The sequence below is a fragment of the Anticarsia gemmatalis genome, chromosome 28, assembly GCF_050436995.1.
Source record: "Anticarsia gemmatalis isolate Benzon Research Colony breed Stoneville strain chromosome 28, ilAntGemm2 primary, whole genome shotgun sequence".
Taxonomy (NCBI): Eukaryota; Metazoa; Arthropoda; class Insecta; order Lepidoptera; family Erebidae; genus Anticarsia; species Anticarsia gemmatalis.
In genome coordinates, this window is record NC_134772.1 from 6,307,511 (window position 1) to 6,319,848 (window position 12,338).

The window sequence follows — 12,338 nt, forward strand, 5'->3', positions numbered from 1 at the left end:
TTTTACTATGTACCTATAAATAGTTGCACTGTAAGACCCCGGAATGCAAGATAAAGTCAGTTTCACGCCTTAAGCATAAGTGTCGGATACCCTAGCCATCAGATAATGCCAGCAAATAAAGAAAATCTACCAGATAAACTCACTGATTTTTATTTAACGGTAGTTTATCTATTCAATTGCGTTTTTTAAATGAGTTTTAATTCTATTGCATAGATAAACTACCGTTAAATGTACCTCAGAAACCGGGGGTTAGTAGTGGTGAGATAGGTTAATAAATGTTTGTACAAAAATTCCAAAACTGCCTTGTAGTTTCAATGACCTGTCTCATCGTAAAACTACATTACATATTCCACACATGAATAGAGTCATATAAGTGCTTATTTACTCAGTATATAACGCTATGTACGTAAGGCACTAACTATTAGAGTCAACACTAATAACTGCGTCGCGCGGAAGTCAAACACGCTAGCTCGAGGTCGAAGTAAAGACGTTGTTGCAAATATACTTATAGTGCTATTACAAACTTGCTAACTACGTCATAATCGAAAAAATCATCCCACAATTTAGTTGAGAAATCCAACAATACAGAGGAGAATGTCGACATGTACGATTTATCTAGATTATAATTAATAATTCTGTGTATTTATAAAGTATGTGTATGAAACAGGTGACCGTCAGCTATAAGTCTGCGGGTCACTGATGTTCTACATTCTGAATGGTGTATACCTCCAGCCGCGAACCTTGCATACAACACTCTACTAAGTTGTTGGTCTATAATCAAAAGAATCATAGTAATGTGACAATGTGTAGTCAGTGAGAGACTCCGATATAATGACATCACGTAGTGAGCACGTGTGAAATGGTATAACAAGGTATTTGTAATCAATAGTTGTATGTCTTCCTCGGGATGTACTCCCTCACCCTGATCAAATTTAATAAAAATGGGAGGAGTATATGAGCGATTAAAAGCTTAATTCAAAAAACAAATCCTGGATCTATTATCGAATGCGTAACTATCCAATAAGGAGAAGGGAACATAGCATGATAAAACTCCATTTCTTACATACATACATAACCGCTGTTATACCCGACGCAGTCCGTAGAGGGGTATGAAATACACCCACATTTCGCCATTAACAATACTAAAATATACGGGGCACGTTACCAAACTCCGGGTACTTACTATTAAACATGCTAATTGTGTCTGCTATGCGGACAGCAAGTACCTACAGACAATTTTTTTATCGACTACCAAGAGTATAAACTGAGATTCGTTTCATCATTTCATCAACATTGTTTAAGTTATTACGAGTAGCAACCGTACTAGTTGAATCATATGATATTGCGACAGTGTTTTTTTCATATGTTTGCTGTCATTTTAATAAGATGTACTTGAAACCTCATCATAAATTGTGAAACTGGCCCTTGGGGTAATACTACACTATTTTTGCATTAGCATGTGTGTGGTCTAATACAACAGCTTTTATGGTTCTAAAATGATCCGGTAGAGGCGTTGGCTGTCTACTGGCTGGAAGTGTCATTGGTCGTGGCAAGGACTGCTCCATTTTGTATTTTCTAGTTTTAAAAACGGCATTATATGGGGTTAACTAGAATGTACAATGCTAGAACTTAATTCAACAATACATTTTTCATTTCATTCAATCAATCATACAATTTTAGAATTTAATCTCTGTATCACCCCAATGTGGACTGGTAGAAAAAGCCTTTGGCATTAAGTTCGCCTAATTTTAAATTACTAAACATTGTCGTATCTGTCCTGTATGTAAACAATATACTTATACATGTACATAATTAAATATAATAGATATATTACATTTGTATTAATAAAAAAAACGCTTTATGAACAGTACGCGCCTGTTTCTAAACGAAACTAACGGGGTGATTTCTTTCCACTCATTTTAAAGGTGAAGGAAAACATCGTGATGAAACCTTGCATGCCTGAGAGTTGTTTAACACAGTTCTTGAAGGAATACAAAGTCTTCAACCGCACTTGATCAGCGTGGTGGAATCAAGGCCTATCCCCTTTTCATTTCGGGAGTAGACCCGTAATATTTTTTTTATTGTGGTTACGGGTCTGTTTGTACTTTGTATCCAAGCATGTCAAATACTAGTATTCAGCTGCATCCGGTGAGACTGGAAGCCGACTGGAAGCGAACTCCAACATAGTTGGAAGAAAGGCTAGGCTGATGATGATGACCTTCAAGTAGATTAGCGAGAGATTCTTTGTTAATGCAGGATTATCTGTAATAATTTTTTGACAACGTTTTAAACTTTGATCTCTTAAAAAGGTAATATTTTCGCATTCTATCGTGTATTGTTTAAATAATAATAACTTATAAATATTCACGGCTTTAAAATAATAAAGAAAAGGCGACGGGTCATAATTGATATAAAAAATTGTAGAAATTACGTAAATGTCATTGCATGATGAACGTATTTGCATTAAAAAAAAACAAGTCTTTATATTTTTAAGTCTGCAATTTGTTTCAAAATGGTTGCGTTTGATTTCATGCTAATTTTTAAAACAAGGGATATGTTTAACACCGATTTAAATTCATTAATTATTTTCAACACAAAGTAAATTCTGCCCTAAAATAACTAGTATGAAAAATGAGGCGACTGGAATTGCAATAACCTGAAACAATAAATTAATCTAAATAAAAGTTTTTTCGGTGGTTCCAGATAAAATTATATTATTGTTCGCTGAAATTCTCATGCTTAGACCTCTTGTACTTCTATTTTTTGCGAACATTAAGTTGTTTTGATTCAAGTTGAATAATATTGTCATTAGTCAATTAATTAGTCATTCTTGAATATTTCACACATAGCCGCGAAATTGGCCGCCAGTTTTATTATTGTAGTAAGATATCAGTCGTCAGACATTCGAACACACGTGAGATTACCGGTCGGTCTTTTTTATCCCAATACTGTCCCACTGCTGGGCAAGGCCCTCCTCCCAAATTGATTGGTTAGGCCTTGAATCCACGCTGGCCAAGTGCAATTTTGGGACTTCGCATGCCTTTAAGAAATGCGTAAAATTTCTAGGCATGCAAGGTTTAATCACGGTGTTTTCCTTTATCGTTTATTACAATCGAAAAAATCAAAACTTGTATTTCTGTAAGTACGTGCCATTTAACTTTAACAGTCTTATAGAAAGACAACTTAGTAAAGAACTTTGGCATGAATCATTTAATTAGATTACTATTGATAATTCTGTGTATTTCTAATATAAAGTATGTGTATGAAACAGGTGACTGTCAGCTGTATAAGTCTGCGGGTCACTGATATTCTAATACAATCAGTAAGACGTACAATTTAATGAATTCATTTTTATTTATATCCATTTATGCGTACCGTGTTAAAAAAGCGTTTATTTATTAACACAAATATCTAGATAATAATTAATATTACGAAACCAAAACACCAAAATTAAATATAATTAATTATAATAATTCTAATCAATGGATGATGTTAGAATAATATTTAGGGCAAAATTATACAATATTTATGTTAGCCAATGTTAACATTGACCGGCTAATGTATAAAGTTAATGCCACATTGACCGGACAATGTTGACATTTGAAAGAACTTTTCAGCTTTACTGAGAGCACTGTTTTGTGATATTTTCAAATTCAAATGATTTATTTGTTTTAAGATTTCTATACAATAATATGTTTACAGCGGTCCCTGCACTAAGCTCGTCGCTTGTATTTTACTTAAACTGTTTTACCTAATAATAAACGTCGTTTAAGCTCTGATTAGTTATACAGTGTTTTGTCAGTTTGCCCTTTACGTGTCCCACCGCTGGGCAAAAGCGTACCGTCTTTCCTACCAATCTGTCAGTCTATAAGATATTATTTAAAGGTTAGGATACCTTATTTGCTGCCCGACGTTTCGATCGCATTACAACGACCGTGGTCACGAGCTGACTGATGTTGCTGCTAAGCGTCGTCTCCTTGCGGCCCGAGTTTCGACTCGTGACCACGGTCGTTGTAATGCGATCGAAACGTCGGGCAGCAAATAAGGTATCCTAACCTTTAAATTTTCAATCGCGTATAAGACCCGTTGCATTATAATATTATGTGTACTAGTCGCGAGAGTTTAAAAACGTAAAAGATATTATTTATTGAAATAAACCGCATTAAATCATAAGCTATATATTTGTGGTGACCTGATGAGTGAGTGAGTGGACCGAGACCGGCGTTAAAAAGAGATAGAGCTCTCAGTAAAGTTGTAAATGCATAAAATAATAATATTAGAAATAATTACTAAAATGTGTGTGTGACGCGCAAACTTGCTGTGTGACCGAAAATGATGGGATGGGATGGGACGATGTGAGCACTATATACCTACACTAAGGACATATTTCTATTAGGCAATCAGTTTGTGGCTCACTGTTTGCTATTATATTATCTCATGATGTATCAGAAATGTCGATGAGTATAAACTCTGCCGCGAACAGTATGCAGCAAACTTTAGCGACGAATTTTAAAGTGTCCTATATTTAGTTAGATATCAGCTTAGTTAGTACGAATTGATGCATGTGATGCAAGAATATAGGATTCCCACTATGCCCGGGTAATGTACGAAGTAACTAATATCATATTGCCCAGTCATAGTAGTGTCAATAATGGTAATATTTTAAAGATTTATTTCAAACGATTATAGGAGTTTATTACCACCAAAATTCGACACTTGAAATTGATATACTATTATTTGTGGCTATGATTAAATTAACCTATCGGGAGCTATACAGGCATTATCTGCAACTTTAGCCATCAGTTACACTAAACGGAATTTATCTGTAAGTTCTGTAACTGCAAAATTAACCCATTATTATGAACAGTGAAAATAATAATAATGAGATTGTTTTTAAGTTAGCATTTTAAAAGTTGACAATATTATGACTAGGTTTAGTAACAATTAAAAATCAAAATAATGTTTGTAATATATTCAAGTTATAGTTCTTGAAATAAACGAATGTGTTTTTGAAAAATATAAACAAGAATATAATATTTTATGTTTTAAGTTTCAGTACAAAATTATACTATCATCCGACTAGAGTAATTGAAATCGTGCTCACTACGTCATAATCAAAAGAATCATGTGAATGTGACAATGTGTAGTGAGTGAGAGACACAGATGTAATGTCATCACGTAGTGAACACGTTTTCTTATGACACATAAGCTTAAAAAGGAGTTTATTTCATTTCTTAGTAAAATGAAAGAGACAAAACATATTTAAGCAGTTTATTACATGGTTTTGAAGTTACAATAAGTTTCGATGCTAATATGCTATCCATAGATAGATAATTACGTCTATCTTTAGTATTCAATAGTGATCGATAGATAGGTTTGCTTATCTTCTGCTGACAGAAATATGTTAAAATTAAACCGGAGATAGGCAAATCTATCTATAGATAGATTATAATCTACGAAAACACATTCGTTTATCGCAAGAGTAAAGAACGCACTATGGGGATTGACTTGACACTTTAGCTGGGTAATGTTGACACTCTATACAAATATACACGGACAGACCTTAACAACTCAAATGTGGTTAAAATTAATACATTCTTTAACAAAACTCTGTAATTTTTAAAATGATGATCGATTTATGTGACCACATTGAGCTGTTACTATAATAGTTCGACAACTTAGTAGAGAGCCTTGGTATGCACGATTTATTAATATTAATAATTCTGTGTATTTCCGTAATAAAGTATGTGTATGAAACAGGTGACGTCAGCTGTATAAGTCTGCGGGTCACTGATGTTCTACATTCTGTATGTTGTATACCTCCAGCCGCGAACCTTGCGTACAACACTCTCTACTAAGTTAGACTAAGACTGTAGTCTCAAAACATTTGTATAATAAAATTACTATTATAAGGTACTTTTGTAAACTATTATAAATATAACTTTAATATATCGTATACCTGTAAAGAAAACAGTATAACTTTATCTCAAAGAAAAATAGCAGTTTATAAATGTGTCAGATAACCTAACTGCCAGATAAAATGACAGCAAATGTCAAACAACTGTCAAAATAATTATAAATAATTTTAACCCATTACTGTCCTACTGCTGGGCAAGGCTCTCCTCCTGTAAAGAAGGAGGGGTGTCAATATACCATCTGATTAACTATCTAATAGTTATCCAAAAGTGGTCATATCAGGTCTTAATTTGAGGTTATGCCGTGTAAGACACTTATCCGTAACCTTTGTAGGTGAGTATTTGTAATAGTTTACGAAAGTACCTGCAGATTGCTGTACCGAATTCGATGTACCTACTATTATATATTTACGGTTTTTATGGTGTATAAATCCTGATAAATGTCGCTGACGTATATAGAAATTAGACGTTTATATAAATTACAAAGTATATATTATGTTTTAAGTCACTTTGTTACTTTTCTTTCTCAAAGAAGTTTACTTTTTGCAAGATAACACTTTATATACCTAGTTACTATAGTTTGACAACTTAGTAGAGATTGTAAAGCGATACTTGCGAATCTTGTGTACAAAGCTCTCTACTAAGTTGTTGGTCTATAAATAAATGTATTTACTTTTCAAAATTAGGTCGCCGAAATGACTGTTGAAGGCATTGCTATTGCGCAAGATTAAAACCACGTTTTTATTGTTCTTATGTTATAACAATCAGTGCCATCTATTGTCATTCGTTTTAAACTATTCTCTTAAGATATTTTTCTTAAAAAATCTACGTAACATTTCAGTTACCTACTACAATGTTTTTAACATTAAAAAGACTATAAACTGTCTGACTCTTATTCTTGGTCTTGTTCTATATACGAGAGCAACATGAAGTATATAAATGTGTTATAAGCGTGTGTCTATGAATGTAATAATATTGTGATTTCTAATCCTTTGTATCTGTATGTGCTAAATAAATATATTACATATTTCAAAAATATAACTATCATTTGAGTTTCATTAATTTTTGTGTGAAAAATTTATCAGCGCCTCTAGCGTATATTTGCAAAGGAGCTATTTTCTACCAAGCAATTAAATAGTATAAATCTTAATAAATAATGTTATTTGCTGGAGCGCACTTTGAGGAATTAATAATTTAAAAAATAATTTTTTTTTTTAAATTATATTATTATAAAAATAATGTAAACGGAACCTACTACGCTGATAGTTTAAAAAGACGAGGCTGTATGGGTATTGTTTCCTTTGCCTGCTCCAACGATGGCAGAAGAATACTTCGATTTTCGAACAATCGCGCCAGTGCCGCCCAAACCTGTGGCCTCGCTAAAAACTACAATTTAAGTTAACGTTACGCAAAAAGGACGCTTTATAGTTTTTGTTTTAGTTTTTAGCGTAATTAAATAGTAATAGTTACTGTTTTGCGTAAAAAGTCATTCCAATATTATTAAGGTTTAAGTTTTTGCTTACTGCGATAAGGACGCCATGCGCCATATTGTTATTTATGGTTTATCATTATTATGTAGTGAGTGTTTGTTATGTTTTCACGGTGCCTAATACACACCGTAGGTTACGTTTCATGGATTCGGCGGCAGATTTGTTATTAGCAAAGCGCAGTAATTTGCAACACCGATTGGTACTTTATATTTATATTTTGCACGCCAAAATTTAAGTAATTGTGCATTGCTTTTCCAAATTAAGTGCTCGAAGTGATTAGTGATGATTAATAAGTAATACCTAAGTGATAATAACTCGTAAGTAGGTAGGTAATGCACTCGCGGTGTGTCAGTGTCGTCACAGGATCGAGACGCGCCGGCGCCGAGCTCGCGAGCCTGGCGACGTTGCCGCTACAGCGTGCATGTAAGTAATCATTTGTAGTTATTAGAGGAGTGATACGTATATGAATAGTCATCTGATTCCAAACTAAGCAGAGCTTGTGCTATGGTAACTGCCTCCGTGGCGCAGTGGTTTAGGTCGCCACGCCGATACCACTGCAACGGGAGGTCGTGGGTTCGATTCCCACACGGAGCAATTATTTGTGCGATCCACAAATAATTGTTTCGGGTCTGGTTGTGCTTTGTGTCCGTTGTTTGTATGTTTGTAAAAGTCCCCGCGACATAAGAGCAATTCTTAGTGCGGGAGTTGTCTTTTTAAAAAGAAACAACAAAGTTTAAAAAAAAAAAACCAAATAGCTGATAAATACACGTATATACTTCTAAATACATACATTAACAACCAGGCTCAGACCAGATACTCGTGCTTACTAAGAAATATTAGTCCCGGGCGTGATTGGGAACCGCCATACGCGGCGCTACGGTTAAAGCGGCGTGGTGATACGATAATGTGCAGTTACAAAAATTACCTATTAATATCCCACGCCGGCTAAGTGTGGGTTGGGGACTTTGCATACCTTCAAGGACAAGGACAAGGACAGTTCTAAACAACTCTAAGGCATGCAAGGTTGCATCACGATGTTTTCCTTCACCGTTGGAACAAGTGATCATTATTTCAAATACACACATCACTTCGAAAAGTCATTGGTGTGTTGCCTCGGGTTCCAACCATCGACCTCTTTCGTGGGAGGTAGCAAACTTATACCACTCGGCTATCACTGCCTTTAAGTTAAAATAGTTTAAAATCAATTTTTACTAACACTTACAAAGGACGCCGGTCTATTATCCTTATTGACATAAATGATTGTTATTGACAGAGTTAGAGCACTGTATCACCATTACTCGGACTGTCAATATTGACACACAACGTGACAGTTAGCTCACGTGTCACTTTGTGCGAACTTAGCTCGGGAACTGTTACTGCTGACACGAGTTCGATGACTTAAAATATATTTGTGTGAAAAATGTGATCATAACACGATATTCCTCGGCAATACTGATATCCAGACTTTCAGGCTTCTGTCTACTGGTAACGACAGAAAAAGATCTTTGAACATGACCGACAATTTAATCTGTATTCCATAGGAACTCGACATGTTTAAGGTAACCCATTCACAGAACAATCTCGGCAAGCGTAGCTTAACTTCAGATCGATCCGATCGGCTATTGTTACTAAACCACGAGCTCCTTAGAGGCAGTGAAGTTATAAAAACAATAATATGAGTGACTTTCAAAAGCATGTTTATAAAGGGTCATATAATTTGGTGTAATAAAGCTGCTAACCTCGCGACACGCCCTCGTCTCCGAACATAACAGTAGGGCGCGTCTGTGCAATGTCATCGGAATTATACATCAGTTTAACATTGATGATATATATGAGGTTACAGGGCTAGGAGAGGAGTAGACCATTTCACAAAAGGGTAGTTAACTGTCAGTCAAATCAGCTGCGCTTTATGAAATGTCAAAAACACATTTTGGAGACACAGTAGTGACTTCACTATATCGTATTTTTGTTCGAAATGTTTGCCCAATATAAATAATGCTTCAGACTATAATATATTTTGTTTCAACATTATTCCCGTTCTCGTTGGGAAGGAGACCCTTGCCCAGCAGTGGGACAGTAAAAAAATTATGACAAAATTTTGTATAAGTACCTAAGCATTTTGCATGAATATTTTACAAAATCAACTACAATTTTAGTAGCTTCCTGGGGACCCAGTTGACTACCCTATTTAAAAAAAACGCAATGATGACCACATCGTCGATGTTTACAAAGTACCATACATTTTTATAAATACAAAACGAAAAGTAGCGGACAGATTTGAATTAAATTTAAATGGGACGATTTAAGAACCTTGCAAGCTGGCATTCAGAATCATCGAAATCGGTTAACTCAGTAAAAAGTTACGGAGTACCAAACATAAAAAATACAGACCACTTGAAAACTTCCTCCCTTTTTAAAAGTCGGTTAAAAATGACCTTTTTTTACAGCTTTATTGTCTTCTCATCTGTAGAGGAGACAATTTCCCATAATAATGCAGTTCACCTCGTGTCGTCTCCATACAATATTCCACACATAATATCATACATTACCGCGGGCGCGCCTGTAATTACATACATCAGATGACAGTGCGAGAGTGCGCTTCTGAACATCACTTCCTGTTGACGACTGTATGTAGCTGATAGTTTGTGGCAAACTGTTAGTGTCTACAATGACTTTGTGGGGTCCCGGGGTCGAATATTGGATTGAGTCAAAAAAAGATTTCTGTTTTTCTGTAAAATTAAAGAAATGCTTAGTGAATTTCCCAGAGTTGGGAAATTGGAAGCTAAGGTTGTATACCTCCGTGCCTGAGAGAGCATATAAAGCAGTTACTCCTGTTACAGTTACTTAAATATCTGCAGAACTGCGCACACTAGGACACTACGAGTTTTATGTTGTAAACTGTCTGTGATACACTACCGCCACAGGTCATTTCATGTCAATTCTATGAAACAAAATAATATAATTCAAAACATTATCACAATAAAAAATTTAACGAGGGTACAATTTGCCACAAACAGTCCGCACAATACATAATTAACATTAAGAGAGTAATGAAAACCAGTATACCTCGGCATTGCGGTAAAGACCGTGAACTTAGCACAAAATTGATGATCAACGCATATGTATGTATGTACTCGGCTTAAAACCTTCAGTACATATTCGGTAAAGTTACTTCACAGCAAGTGTGAGATGAACTCGGGCTCGAAGGGTTCCGTACCATTACTACATAATCAGGACATTTTTTATTTATTTAAAAGACAACTCCCGCATTAAGATTTGCTCATGTGTCGCGAGGACTTTTACAAACATACAAACAATGGACACAAAGTACAACCAGACGGGAAACAATTGTTTGTGGATCGCACAAATAATTGTTCCGTGTGGGAATTGAACCCTCCTGAGAGGCAACCATGATCATTCCAATATAAAATCTTCACCCGCTGTTTGTCTGACCCGGGAAAAAACCTCGAGACCTCATGACAAGCAGTTGTACACACTACCGCACAGACCGCAGTCAGTGAAATAACACATATCAAATCAAATCAAATCAAATCAAATAGTTTATTTGCTCAAACATGGTGTTTAAAGATGATAATACAGGTGAAAGAGCGCATATTCTGCCACATGTGGCGTGCAAATATTAACAAATTTTATAACAAAGTACTTGTTTATAATATTTCTATCTTATCTTCTAAAAAGTCCTTAATACTATAATAACACTTACATAATAACAATTTAAATAGACGTTTTTTAAACATTATAAACGGTGACTCTATTAGACTCTGTGGTAACTTATTAAATATTCGAATACACATACAATAAACGTTTCTTCTGTATAATTCTAGTCTTATTTGTGGTAAGCATAATCTATCCTTATATCTAGATCTACTATTATATTTATCTTCAAAACTTTCGAATAAATAAATAATTATGTTTTTTTACAAATATACATATTTCATATATATATAGAGAAGGCAGTGGAAGTATTTTCAGATTTATAAAGTGCGGTTTACAACTATCTAAAAAGTTTAAATTACATATAGCTCGTATGCATTTTTTTTGGACTTTGAAAGCTCTATCTATATCTACGGAGTTACCCCAAATAATTATTCCGTATCTTAGAATAGAGGATACATACGCATGGTAGGCAGACATTGCGGCCTCTTGGTTAACTGTTTGTCTTATTCTATTTAGTACATAAATAAACCGATCTATTTTGTTGACAATTTTCTCTATGTGTGGTTTCCAACTGCAGTATTGGTCTATAGTTATACCTAGAAATACACAATTATTAGTGATAGGGAGCTGATCATTATTGTGATGGATATCTAAATTTAATGTAAGTGAGTTATGTGTTTGAAATTGTATTGCATTAGTTTTTGTTATGTTTATTTTTAAATTATTCTGTTCTAACCATTTTATAGCATTACTTATAGCGTTATTCATTTCGGTTTCTAGATTTTCTTTGTCGTTACTTTTAATTATTAGGGTTGTATCGTCAGCAAATAATATACAATTTTGATTTATTGCATCGGGAAGGTCATTTATGTATATAAGAAAAAGAAGCGGAGCTAATATACTACCTTGTGGGGTGCCAAATTTATTTACTTTAAAGTCAGATCTTGAGTTGGTTTGTTGAAAGTTATTAGTTCTAGTTACTTCAACGCATTGCTGTCTAACTTCTAAGTAATTTTTTACCCAATCATTTGCGATTCCCCGTATACCGTAAGAAGACAACTTCGATAACAGTTTTTTATGACAGACAAAGTCGAATGCCTTGGTCATATCCAGAAATACACAGCCAATTTTAGACTTCTCATTTAATCCCTCCGTAATTTGCTTGACTAGCTGAAAGCATGCTAGAGAAGTCGAGCTATTTTTCCTAAAACTGAACTGTTCTTTTTTAAGAATATCACAGGAAGTTAGGAAGTCT